General features: G+C 44.8%; 1 long non-coding RNA gene and 1 pseudogene across 1 annotated transcript in view; both read right to left on the bottom strand.

The window, feature by feature from the left end:
* The window catches only part of LOC139279732 (uncharacterized), an 87,451-nt gene extending 81,186 nt beyond the window's left edge, over positions 1-6,265 (bottom strand). The window contains exon 1 of the long non-coding RNA XR_011596517.1: positions 6,193-6,265. This is a non-coding gene — a long non-coding RNA (uncharacterized lncRNA). The remainder of the gene's footprint in view (positions 1-6,192) is intronic.
* LOC139279286 (small ribosomal subunit protein uS19 pseudogene) lies at positions 4,048-4,559 on the bottom strand (annotated as a pseudogene).
* Positions 6,266-14,463: the final 8,198 nt, after the last annotated feature.

Raw genomic sequence — 14,463 nt, 5'->3', positions numbered from 1 at the left:
GACAGTGGGAACTGGTGCTCTCCACTCTCTCTCCTGTGACAGTTTGAACTGGTGCTCTCCACTCTCCCGTCCTGTGACAGCTTGAACTGGTGCTCTCCACTCTCTCTCCTGTGACAGTGGGAACTGGTGCTCTCCACTCTCTCTCCTGTGACAGTGGGAACTGGTGCTCTCCACTCTCCCGTCCTTTGACAGTGGGAACTGGTGCTCTCCACTCTCCCGTCCTGTGACAGTGGGAGCTGGTGCTCTCCACTCTCCCGTCCTGTGACAGTTTGAACTGGTGCTCTCCACTCTCCCGTCATGTGATAGTGGGAACTGGTGCTCTCCACTCTCTGTCCTGTGACAGTGGGAACTGGTGCTCTCCAATCTCTCTCCTGCGACAGTTGGAACTGGTGCTCTCCACTCTCTCCTGTGACAGTGGGAACTGGTGTTCTCCACTCTCTCTCCTGCGACAGTTTGAACTGGTGCTCTCCACTCTCTGTCCTGTGACAGTGGGAACTCGTGCTCTTCACTCTCCCGTCCTGCGACGGTGGGAACTGGTGCTCTCTCTCTCTGTCCTGTGACAGTGGGAACTGGTGCTCTTCAATCTCTATCCTGCGACAGTTGGAACTGGTGCTCTCCAATCTCTCTCCTGCAACAGTTGGAACTGGTGCTCTCCACTCTCTGTCCTGTGACAGTGGGAACTGGTGCTCTCCACGCTCTGTCCTGTGACAGTGGGAACTGGTGCTCTCCACTCTCTCTCCTGTGACAGTTTGAACTGGTGCTCTCCACTCTCTCTCCTGCGACAGTTGGAACTGGTGCTCTCCACTCTCTCTCCTGTGACAGTGGGAACTGGTGCTCTCCACTCTCCCGTCCTGTGACAGTTTGACCTGGTGCTCTCCACTCTCCCGTCCTGTGACAGTGGGAACTGGTGCTCTCCACTCTCCCGTCATGTGACAGTGGGAACTGGTGCTCTCCACTCTCCCGTCCTGTGACAGTTTGAACTGGTGCTCTCCACTCTCCTGTGACAGTGGGAACTGGTGCTCTCCAATCTCTCTCCTGCGACAGTTGGAACTGGTGCTCTCCACTCTCTGTCCTGTGACAGTGGGAACTGGTGCTCTCCACGCTCTGTCCTGTGACAGTGGGAACTGGTGCTCTCCACTCTCTCCTGTGACAGTGGGAACTGGTGCTCTCCACTCTCTCTCCTGTGACAGTGGGAACTGGTGCTCTCCACTCTCTCTCCTGTGACAGTGGGAACTGGTGCTCTCCACTCTCTCCCCTGTGACAGTGGGAACTGGTGCTCTCCACTCTCCCGTCCTGTGACAGTGGGAACTGGTGCTCTCCACTCTCCCGTCCTGTGACAGTTTGAACTGGTGCGCTCCACTCTCTCGTCCTGTGACAGTTTGAACTGGTGCTCTCCACTCTGTCCTGTGACAGTGGGAACTGGTGCGCTCCACTCTGTCGTCCTGTGACAGTTTGAACTGGTGCTCTCCACTCTCTCATCCTGTGACAATCGGAACTGGTACTCTCCACTCTCCCGTTGGTGTAGGAGGGAGGGCTTTAGTTTCCTGAACAATTGGGACCGTTTCTGGGGAAGGTGGGACCTGTACAAGTCGGACAGGTTACACCTCAACAGAGACGGGACCTATGTTCTTGCGGGTGGTTTTGATAGTACGGTTGGGAGGGCTTTAAACTAGATTGGCAGGGGGATTGGAATCCAGGCGAGGGCTCTGAGCTAGTTAGAGTGGGTGAGAGCTCAGATGAACAGAACCCCAAGAAAGAATGCAAAAGGCAGGAGGCAACAGAGCAGAGTAGCACTGGAGTAAGTGTAAACCACAAGGTGATAGGAAGGGACAATATGTATGAATATAAAGGGGGTGCAGGAGGGGTCAAAACTAAAATTCATGGTTTAAAAACTAGTATTAAAACACTCTACCTAAACGCATGCAGCATTCGAAATAAAGTAAATGAGTTGACGGCACAAATCATTACAAATGGGTATGATTTGGTGGCCATTACAGAAAGGTGGTTGCAGGGTGGCCAAGACTGGGAATTAAACATACAGGGGTATCTGACAATTCGGAAAGATAGACAAGAAGGGAAAGGAGGTGGCGTAGCTCTGTTAATAAAGGATGATATCAGGGAAGTTGTGAGAGACGATATTGGCTCTAATGAACAAAATGTTGAATCACTGTGGGTGGAGATTACAGATAGTAAGGGGAAAAAGGTCACTGGTGGGCGTAGATAACAGGCCCCCAAATAATAAGTTCACGGTGGGGCGGACAATAATCAAGGGAATAATGGAGGCATGTGAAAAAGGAACGGCAGTAATCATGGGGGATTTTAACCTACATATCGATTGGTCAAATCAAATCGCACGGGGTAGCCTTGAGGAGGAATTCATAGAATGCATACGGGATTGTTTTTTAGAACAGTATGTTACAGAACCTACAAGAGAGCAAACTATCTTAGATCTGGTCCTGTGTAATGAGACAGGAATAATAAACGATCTCCGAGTAAAAGATCCTCTCGGAATGAGTGATCACAGTATGGTGAATTTGTAATACAGATTGAGGATGAGGAAGTAATGTCTCAAACGAGCGTACTATGCTTAAACAAAGGGGACTACAGTGGGATGAGGGCAGAGTTGGCTAAAGTAGACTGGAAACACAGACTAAACAGTGGCACAATTGAGGAATAGTGGAGGACTTTTAAGGAGTTCTTTCAAAGTGCTCAACAAAAATATATTCCAGTGAAAAAGGGCGGTAAGAGAAGGGATAACCAGCTGTGGATAACCAAGGAAATAAAAACCAATGCGTATAAGGTGGCCAAGGTTAGTGTGAAACTAGAAGATTGGGAAAATTTTAAACGACAGCAAAGAAAAAATGTAAACTTGCGCAAAACATAAAAACAGAAAGTAAAAGCTTTTACCAATATATAAAACGGAAAAGAGTGACTAAAGTAAATGTTGGTCCCTTAGAAGATGAGAAAGGGGATTTAATAATGGGAAATGTGGAAATGGCTGAGACCTTAAACAATTATTTTGCTTCGGTCTTCACAGTGGAAGACACAAAAACCATGCCAAAAATTGCTGGTCACGGGAATGTGGGAAGGGAGGATCTTGAGACAATCACTATCACTAGGGGGGTAGTGCTCGACAGGCTAATGGGACTCAAGGTAGACAAGTTCCCTGGTCCTGATGAAATGCATCCCAGGGTATTAAAAGAGATGGCGGAAGTTATAGCAGATACATTCGTTATAATCTACCAAAATTCTCTGGACTCTGGGGAGGTGCCATCGGATTGGAAAGCAGCTAATGTAACGCCTCTGTTTTAAAAAGGGGGCAGACAAAAGGCATGTAACTATAGGCCAGTTAGTTTAACATCTGTAGTGGGGAAAATGCTTGAAGCTATCATTAAGGAAGAAATAGCGGGACATCTAGATAGGAATAGTGCAATCAAGCAGACGCAACATGGTTTCATGAAGGGGAAATCATGTTTAACTAATTTACTGGAATTCTTTGAGGATATAACGAGCATGGTGGATAGAGGTGTACCGATGGATGTGGTGTATTTAGATTTCCAAAAGGCATTCGATAAGGTGTCACACAAAAGGTTACTGCAGAAGATAAAGGTACGCGGAGTCAGAGGAAATGTATTAGCATGGATTGAGAATTGGCTGGCTAACAAAAAGCAGAGAGTCGGGATAAATGGATCCTTGTCGGGTTGGAAATCGGTGGTTTGTGGTGTGCCACAGGGATCGGTGCTGGGACCACAACTGTTTACAATATACATAGATGACCTGGAAGAGGGGACAGAGTGTAGTGTAACAAAATTTGCAGGTGACACAAAGATTAGTGGGAAAGCGGGATGTGTAGAGGACACAGAGAGGCTGCAAAGAGATTTAGATAGGTTAAGCGAATGGGCTAAGGTTTGGCAGATGGAATACAATGTCGGAAAATGTGAGGTCATCCACCTTGGGAAAAAAAACAGTAAAAGGGAATATTATTTGAATGGGGAGAAAGTACAACATGCTGCAGTGCAGAGGGACCTGGGGGTCCTTGTGCATGAAGTTTTATTTACACAACGTTTCCATCGTAAACTCTTTACTTCAGAGGGATGAACCTGGAGGAGTGAGTGGCACCGATACCAGGTCTGCCGTGCTTGATGGGCTTGTAAGTGATGGAAAACTCACCGAGATAATGGCCAATCATTTCAGGCTTGATTTCAACCTGGTTAAAGGTTTTGCCATTGTACACACCAACCATGCTGCCAACCATCTCGGGGAGGATGACCATGTCACGAAGGTGAGTCTTGACAACCTCTGGTTTCTCCCATGGGTGGAGCTTCCTTTTTGGCCTTGCGCAGCCTTTTCAGGAGGGACTGCTGTTTGCGGCGCAGACCCCTGTTCACACGCCTCCGCTGACGGGCACAATACAATTGGATCAACTGCTCATAGGACATATCAAGGAGCTGATCCAGATCAACACCTCTGTAGGTGAATTTCCTGAAGGTCCTTTTCTTCTTCTGTTCTACTTGGTCAGCCATTTTCGCCCGCTACCGCTGGAAAGGCTCCTTGTGCATGAAATCCCCAAAAAAAGTTAGTTTGCAGGTGCAGCAGGTAATCAGGAAGGCGAATGGAATGTTGGCCTTCATTGCGAGAGGGATGGAGTACAAAAGCAGGGTACAGGGTATTGGTTAGGCCGCACCTGGAGTACTGCGTGCAGTTTTGGTCACCTTACTTAAGGAAGGATGTGCTAGCTTTGGAGGGGGTACAGAGACAATTCATTAGGCTGATTCCGGAGATGAGGGGGTTACCTTATGATGATAGATTGAGTAGACTGGGTCTTTACTCGTTGGAGTTCAGAAGGATGAGGGGTGATCTTATAGAAACATTTAAAATAATGAAGGGGATAGACAGGATAGAGGCAGAGAGGTTGTTTCCACTGGTCGGGGAGACTAGAACTAGGGGGCACAGCCTCAAAATACAGGGGAGCCAATTTAAAACCGAGTTGAGAAGGAATTTCTTCTCCCAGAGGGTTGTGAATCTGTGGAATTCTCTGCCCAAGGAAGCAGTTGAGGCTAGCTCATTGAATGTATTCAAATCACAGATAGATAGATTTTTAACCAATAAGAGAATTAAGGGTTATGGGGAGCGGGCGGGTAAGTGGAGCCGAGTCCACGGCCAGATCAGCCGTGATCTTGTTGGGTGGCGGAGCAGGCTCGAGGGGCTAGATGTCCTACTCCTGTTCCTAATTCTTATGTTCTTCTGTTCTTATTAATGTTGGGGAGGTCCAGAACCAGGGGTCACAGTCTGGGGATGGGCCATTTGGGACCGAGATGAGAAGCTTCTTCACCCAGAGAGTGGGAACTTGTGGAATTCTCTGCCGCAGAAAGTTGTTAAGGCCAATTCACTGGATGTGTTCGGGGGGGGGGGGAAAGAGTTCGATGTGGTCCTTGCTACTGGGGGCATCGGGGGGTATGGCGAGAAAGTAGGAATGGGGTACAGAGGTTGCATGTTCAGCCATGAACTCATTGAATGGCGGTGCAGGCTCGAAGGGCGAACTCCTGCACCTATTTTCCGTTTCTATGAATGATCTGCTACAATCTGCAATTAACATATACTCTGCTGAACCATTCAGATTGAGTGAGAGAAACCAAAATGTGAGAATAGTCATTCCACCAGCACAGCGCTATGCGTGAGGAACATGGTGGGATGAGAAAGGGCAAGAGGAGAAATAATCTCAACGTGTGGAAGAAGAACTGGTATCCCAGGCGCTAAACCACGCAGGGGCGGGGATGTCAACAGGTTAATCCACAATGAGTTCACAGTGGTACAGGACATATTCATTGGAGAAATGTTTTCAAAGCAAGTGGAACGAATAGAGTATCGCCTGTTATTTATCCCAGAGAAAAGGTGATGGGCTTGCGTTGGACTTCAAAAAAAAGAGAAGTTAACGTAGTTTTCGCAGTGAAATGTAACTTGGGATACTTTATAGTCAACAAAATGCACATTGTGGTTTGAGTGACATAAAAGTATTATTTTCACACTTAACTATTTTAAAATTATTTTTTAATGCGCGATTTATTTTAACAAAAAAAACACACGACACATCCTCTCCCTCCCTCCCGCCGGCCGCCCTCCACACAGCAGGCAGCAGGTGGAGGAGCGGCGGCCATCAGCCCCTCCCTGACACGGTGCCCCGCCGCCGCTTACCCGCGCTCTTCCACATCCTTCCTCTCAGCGGCCGTTGAACGGGCGAAAAGCCGCGCGCTCGCCGCCTCCCGCAGGCAAAGCGCGCCAAGCAGGCCTCGTGCAGCAGGCGACCACTCACTGGCCTCCATACTCAAAAGCCCCATCGCCCTCAAAATCCCCTCGGCCAATCGCTGACACGGATTTGAGGGGACTGCCCAGGATTCTTCACCCCCGAGGTATGTGTTTGCCAATGCTTGGCTTGGAATCGTGAAGCGACCATGTATATTGCTGGCAGAGTAATTGCCCTCGGTTCCTTTTCTAACTTTTTGAATAATGAACAGTGCATTTATGAAGCTATTCTACATGTTGTTACACTTTTTCTGCTAACATGTGTTGTTATCAAGTTTTTCAATGTTGGGATGGTTTGGGGGAGGGGAGGGGGTGCCTTGTATTTGTTATTGTTATTGTTATTGAAAATTTTCTAAATTTGTTGTGGGGGAGGGGGGCTACTTTGTTGTATTTGTTATTGTTGTTGTTATTGTTGTGGCGGCCCCGACCTGCGAGAGACCATCAGCAGCAGGTCGGGGCCATAAAAGGAACAGTGAGCGGCGGCCCCTGGACAGCGTGATGGCATACCACTTCAAGGTACAGCGCAAGCTGGTGCAGGAGGTAAAAACAAAACAAAAACAACAACAAAACATTTTTTTTTAAAGAGGGCAGTTAAAAGTCTCTGGCGTGTCCCCCAGATCGGGGGGGGCACTCGATCTAATGTTTATTTTGTCTCCCCCCCCCAAAAAAAGAGTGGTGCAGGAGGTCGTCGGCAGCAAAGAGGAACGTCATCAAGTTCCAGGTCGGTGATTGGAGCGTGGACAGGTACATCAGGAGCGGCGCTCGGCCTTTTGGCTAAGATCATGCGTAACTGACCTGACAGGGGAGTAACCACCATAACCCCAAGGTGGTTCTCCCTGGATCAGGAAGGTATATGCTTGCTTTTTTGGAAATAGGACGTGGGTGGGGTGGCTTGACCCATCCACCTCCACGGAGGTGTGTGGGGGACCTGACCCATCCACCTCCATGGCACGAACCTGGTATTGCAGTACTTCCAGGGACGGTGCAGTGGCTCTAGTGGCGCAGAGTGATCCTTGAATGGGCCCAAGGTGACCTCTGGCGTTTGTGATTTGACAAAGAATTGGAACGATTGGCTACGAATTTCAAAAAAAAAAAGGAGCGGCAATTGAATGTAGAGGGATGTGATTGTGACCCGGGAGAGGCGTCAGTTCGGGGCCAGAAGAGGCGAAGACCCAGGGGCAGCACGGGCCAGCCTACACAGCGATATGTGTGCGCACTAAACCCATGCAGCAGAGCAGGTCTCCAGTCGTCTTGGGTAATCCTTGCCACTGGACCAAGACCTAGCTCTGTCAAGCAAGTACAATGGCCACATGTTAAAAAAATCCACACACAGGCATCTTCCACCCTTCAAAATGTAGTTCGGGATCTGGAATATTAGGTCCTTCATTGAAACATCTGTGAACTCATCCCTTTTTGGCGTGGAAGCAAGTCATCCTCGTTTCGAGGGACTGCCAATGATGATGATTCTGCAAATCTGGGTACATTCATACAAATCATTTAGGAAGTTATCATGCGCAAAATATGTATTTGTATCAAATTTATATTGTAAACTTAGAAAGAAAGAATGAAGAAAGAAAGATTTGCATTTATATAGCAGTTTTAATGACCTCTGGGCATCCCAAAGTGTTTCACAGTAATTTTTAAAAATTCATTCAGGGGCTGTGGGCGTCGCTGCCAAGGCCAGCATTTATTGCCCATCCCTAATTGCTCTTCAGAGGTGAACCGCCTTCTTGAACCACTGCTGTCTGTGTGGTGAAGGTGCTCGCACAGAGCTGTTAGTGAGGGAGTTCCAGGATTTTGACCCAGCGACGATGAAGGAACAGAATTATATTTCTAAGTCAGGATGGTGTGTGACTTGGAAGGGAAGTTGCAGGTGGTGGTGTTCCCATGCGCCTGCTGCCATTGTCATTCTAGTTAGAGGTCGCGGGTTTAGGAGGTGCTGTCAAAGAAACTTTGGTGAGTTGTTGCAGTACATCTTATAGATGGTACTGCAACCACAGTGCACCGGTGGTGGAGGGAGTGAATGTTTAAGGTGGTGGATGGGGTGTCAATCAAGTGGGCTGCTTTGTCCTGAAAGGTGTTGAGCTTCTAGAATATTCCATCACACTCCAGACTTGTGTCTTGTAGATGGTGAAAAGGCTTTGTGGAGTCAGGATGCGAGCCACTCGCTACAGATTAACCAGCCTCCAACCTGCTCGCTTAGCCACAGTATTTATGTAGTTGGTCCAGTTAAGTTTCTGGTCACTGGTGACCCTCCAGGATGTTGATGGTGGGGGATCCGATGATGGTAATACCGTTGAATGTCAAGAGTAGGTGGTTAGACTCTCGTTGGATATGGTCATTGCCTGGTTACTTGCCACTTATCAGCCCAAGCCTTAATGTTGTCCAAGTCTTGCTGCATGTGCGCACAGACTGCTTTATTATCTGAAGTTGCAAATGGAACTGAAGACTGTGTGAAATCATCAGCGAACATCCCCACTTATGACCTTATGATGGAGGTAAGGTAATTGATGAAGCAGTTGAAGATGGTTGGGTCTAGGACAATGCCCTGAGGAGCTCCTACAGCGATGTCCTGGGGCTGAGATGATTGGCCTCCAAACAACCACAACCATCTTTTTGCTAGGTATGACTCCAGACTGTGGAGAGCTTTCCCCCTGATTTGTATTAAGTACGTTTTAATGTTGTAATGTAGGGAACGTGGCAGCGACTTTGCACAATGATATCACTGGGGTTCTGGGTTTAAGTCCCACTCTACAGATTTGAGCACAAAATTCTAGGCTGACACTCCAGTGTGGTGCTGTCCTGTCGGAGCTGCCATCTTTTCGAACAAGAGCAGGGGAGTTATCCCCAGTGTCCTGGGCAATATTTATCCCTCAATCAACATCACTGAAACAGATTATTTGGTTTTGTTAAGTTGCTGCTTGTGGAAGCTTGCCGTGTGTAAATTGGCTGCCACATTTCCCTACATTACAAAAGTGACTACACTGTGTACAACATAATGGGGCAATTTTAACTTAACTTGTTGGGTGGGAAACCTAGAAGATCAGGTGCAAAGCTGGTTTTACACCCCGCCCAATTTCACTCTCCATTAAAGTCGATGGGAAGTAATATTGGGCGGGATGTAAAACGCGTGTCCACCCAATGCCGTTGCTGCCCCATCAGATCTCATAGGTTTCCCACCCAACAGAGCTGTTAAAATTACTCACATATATAGCAGAGGTTTCAATCACTGAGCCCATTCTTAATCAGTATCTCAGAAACCAACTGTGCGATGAACAACAGTAGCTGGAAGGCAATTTCTGCAAAGGTCACCCACCCTGGCATCAGTGAAGCACATCTGCTTCTCCCTGAATCAGGAGCTCTGCTGAGGAAGATAAGGTAGCTCGAGCATTTGAAACTAAGGCATTGGAACAGATAAAGGGCTTTAATACTTCACACCAAAACTACTACTTTTCAATTAGTGATTTTTGTATTAAATTGAGAAACCAAGGTAAAGGGTCAAAGACCTTAAAGCAGAACATCACCAAAGTTGGAAACAGGAAGAGAAGTTGGGTAACTCAATGATTAGGTGAAGCTGTGCTTGAGATTTTAATGGAGAAATGAAAGACTGAGAGAGAATGAGTTGCATAGTTTTGAGGTCATTGGAAAGTGGGAGATGGTGCAATGAGTCTTGATTCCAATACAGTGAGGATGTAGGGAAGAGGAAGAGGGTAGGACAATGTCTTTGCATCTTCAAAGGGACAAGAGAAAGTTCAGAGGAAAACTGAGTGTAGTGTTGATTAAATAGGGAAAGACAAAGAAGGTTCTGATGGAGAGAGGTTAAAGCTTGAGGTGAGAGAGGGGGCACAAATCGTGAAGGCAGTCGTATATATTTCAAGTAATTCCCATCTGAAAGACCAAATAAAATTAAAGACAAATGAATAGACACCCAGCTAGCAAATCCTGACTCCGATTCAGTTGAAGCATTCAAAAAAGAATGGTATACTACTTGGGGCAGGATAAAAATGAAAATGTTCAACACAAGTCCTAGATGATACGACAGGTTTGATGATCAAAGTGATCTTTTTTCACTCCTTTATGCATATTAAAAAGACTAACATACAGTGAATCTCTGGACAAATACACCTTTCAAGTTGTAGATCAAGTGTCCTTCACAGTAAATTTGATTTTGGAGTGACCCAACATTGTTGTGGAAAGCAGAAGTGAAAAACTCTTGTGATGCTTTACCATGTGACTGCCACAAAAGATTGCAATCTTTCCACTTGACCCATTCACTTTTTGTCAACCATCAAAGAAAGTTTCCAAGAACTAAGTAAGTCAGTGCTTTCATGATTTAAAAAGTTGTCTCAGTCTCCAGAGCAACATTAGCCATGTTATATTGTGCTGTTGTCGATAACTGAGCATGTGTGAGACTCGTTCTTCAGAGCAAATTCAACATGCATTCTCGCATGCTCGTTACTTCACACGTAACACATTTATATTTGCGCGCACACAATATTATGCCACACATGACATCTGATCCAAGCCATTCGCGGGCTTTCAGGTGATCTTATCAAAAGATCATGGGGTGTCTGGAGATCTTTGCCCATCTCCCCCTGCATGGTCCCAATGTCTCGGATAGTGGCCAGACTATTAAATACAGTTTTATTATCGTTCAGTATAGGCAATGACACAAACAGCTCTAAGAGCAACTTATCAATTTGCTACACTTCCCTGACTTTGACAAGAATGTACATTAATACCAGATTGCACCCAGGTGATTTATGCCAATGAACAATGGGGGCAATTTTCACCATCACTAGGCGCTGTTTTTTTGGAAGCCGGCGATTTTTTTTTTGGCGTCAATCTCCATACGGTCTGGGAAATCATACAAATTTACAGCACAGAAGGAGGCCATTTCGGCCCATCTCGTCCATGCTGGCCAACAAGAGGCTATCCAGCCCCTAATCCCACTTTGAAATTTTCCACATAGTTTTGACGCCGGCGCCGACTGTCAGTGCCAGAATTTTTGGTGGCAGATATTTTGGCGCTGGTCTGTGTTGAAAAGGGATTCTGCGCCATTTATGCCAGTTTCCCCAACAATGATTTTTTTCAAAATGGCGCAGAGAGACCTTGGGTACCGTTGTAAAAAAGCCAACCTTAAGTTAAGGAAATCGACGCTGGCCCGCTGCAATCCTGGGCCGAATGGCTTCCCCGCTGCGGATTTCATCAAATTTTCTGGGGCCGTGTTAATTTAAATATTTTTGGCAGGTTGATCAAACATTCCCACTTGGTCCAAGTTATCAACACATTTTAGTTCATTCTGCTTAAACTCTTATTGGACTTTTTATTCCCCAAAATATTCCAGGGAGCAATTCAGTCTGCAAGATGAGGGATGCTAGCTACCTTTTAATACAGCAGTCTCCCCCAAAAAACTTGTTTCTGACTATATAGTTTGGCTGGAATCACTTAAACTGGACATTTTCAAAAATAAAATTTGATTATCCCCATAAATTTCAGATACATTTCCCTTCCCAAGTGTTTGAATAATTTATCTAAATCAATTTTAATTTCACAAAACAAATTATGCCCAGGCTTTGTGATTTTATAAATAAGACAAAAGTAACAATTGCGTTTGGATGCAAGTTTTTATCTTCCCCTTCGAGCAATGTGAAAATAATAAACAATCCCAATAGGCTAAAGTCTAAAGTCCAGTTTTGTCACCACACAGCGACATTCGATGTCTGCCAAAGATAAATTCTTAAAACTGCTGGATCTCTTGCTATGCCATCAATCTCCATACGGTCTGGGAAATCATAGAAGTTTACAGCACGGAAGGAGGCCATTTCGGCCCATCTTGTCCATGCCGGCCAACAAGAGGTTATCCAGCCTAATCCCATTTTCCAGCTCTAGGTCCATAACCCTGTAGGTTACGGCACTTCAGGTACTTTTTAAATGTGGTGAAGGTTTCTGCCTCTACCACTCTTTCAGGCAGTGAATTCCAGACCCCCACAGCCCTCTGCGTGAAGAAATTTCTCCTCAAATCCCCTCTAAACCTTCTATCAATTACTTTAAATTTATGCCCACTGGTTGTTGACCCTCTGCTAAGGGAAATAGGCCCTTTCTATCCACTATATCTAGGCCCCTCATAATTTTATACACCTCAATGGGATCTCCCCTCAGCCTCCTCTGTTCCAATGAAAACAAATCCAGCCTATCTAATCTGTCCTCATAGCTAAGATTCTCCACTCCCGGCAACATCCTCGTAAATCTCCTTTGTATCCTCTCCAGTGCAATCACGTCCTTCCTGTAATGTGGTGACCAGAACTGCACGCAGTACTCCAGCTGTGGCCTAACCAGTGTTTTATACAGTTCCAGCATAACTCCCCAGATCTTGTATTCTATGCCTCGGCTAATAAAGGCAAGCATTCCGTATTACTTCTTAAACACCTTATCTACCTGATGGGAAACCACAGTCCCCTGTTTATAGGAAAAAATAAATAGAGAATCCATTGCGGCTATGCTTAAGAGCCCAATTGATTAATTTGACAATTCATAATTCCTTCTGTCACCGTGGGAAAATATCCACTTAAATTAAGAAACTTAAATTTAATAATTCCCCATATAAATTTACATTCAGCAATACAAAAAGTGTTCCTTGCTGAATTAAGAAAGCAGCTATCAGCAGAAAGGGTTAACTTCTTTGCAGGTTTATAAGACGCCATAGCGTCGCTTCACGTAAATTTAAGAAAAATTTCCCAAACAACCAAACGCCATTTTTTTTTCATCAGTCTTTGTACCTTTTAAAACTTGCACAACATTTCCTGATGCAATTAAATTCATAAATAAATTTCAGCTTTTCCATTGAGCAGGAGAGTTATGCCCAGTGTCCTGGCCAATATTTATCCCTCAATCAATATAACAAAAACAGATAATCTGGTCATTATCACATTGCTGTTTGTGGGAGCTTGCTTTGCGCAAGTTGGCTGCCGCGTTTCCCACATTACAACAGTGACTATACTCCAAAAGTACTTCATTGGCTGTAAAACACTTTGAGACATCCGGTGGTCGTGAAAGATGCTATATAAATCCAAGCCTTTTTTCTTTCTTTAGTTCCAATTTTCAAAACGTGAGTCACAAAGTCATAAAAATGTTACCAAATGTTATTTATCCATCTGATTAAAAATCAGTTAAAACAGCAACAATCACAATCAACATTACTTTTAACTTTAAACATTCTGTGAACCAATTCAATTCCAACTTTAGGATGTATTCCCCCTTTTTTCTCAATGTGAAAGCCTCATGTTCAGAACTAGAGACCCCGACACAATTTAAAATAACCAGAATTTCACTGTGGCCATAATGAAAGTCGGGGTTTTAACCATATAATTGATTAGTTAACCCTCAATATTTCCAATTTAATTCAGATCAATGCTTTACTGACTAAACAATACAGAACAGATAAAATAAAACAGAATAGTACGTGCTAAATTACAGCTTTTTTTTCTACAGGCATCTTTCCAAATGCTGTAAAAATATTGAATATAACTGAACAAAAAATTAGTTTTTTCAGTGAAACAAAACTTAACATTCTTACACAAAATGGAAGTGGGAAGAGCCACAGTGGCACCAAAAACCTTCACACAAGCTTTTTAATGAGGCCGTTCACTAAAATCTTTAACAGCAGAAAAGGGACAGAATCTTTCCCGTTCTCCTTTATTCCATCAGAGACAATCTTATCCTTTTTTCCTCAAACCAATTTTCAATTTCTGATGTTTGCTTCTTAACCTCATTTGGAAAAGCAGTCATTCACAACCAAGGTGTACTGGTTACCCTTCTGATTCTTCTGACACTGGTCAATGTGATCAATTTGTAAATTTGTCTCTATCTACTCTATCGGTTCCCCTGATTATCTTAATACCCCCTTTTTTAAAAAGATTCCAGGGAATCAATGTGCAAGGATCCCTAAGTCTCTTTGGACCTCCACTATTTCTAGCTTTTCACCATTTAGAAGATACTATCCTATTTTACCCTTTTTAGGTCCAAAGTGATGATCTCACATTTGCCTACATTAAAATCCATTTGTCACAGTTTTACTCATTCATGTAATCTATTAATATCTCTCTAATTTATACTTCCATCTAAACTGCTTACATTGCCACTTAATATAAGAACATAAGAATT

The sequence above is a fragment of the Pristiophorus japonicus genome, chromosome 14 (assembly GCF_044704955.1).
Source record: "Pristiophorus japonicus isolate sPriJap1 chromosome 14, sPriJap1.hap1, whole genome shotgun sequence".
Lineage (NCBI taxonomy): Eukaryota > Metazoa > Chordata > Chondrichthyes > Pristiophoridae > Pristiophorus > Pristiophorus japonicus.
This window is presented reverse-complemented; position numbering and strand designations above follow the sequence as displayed.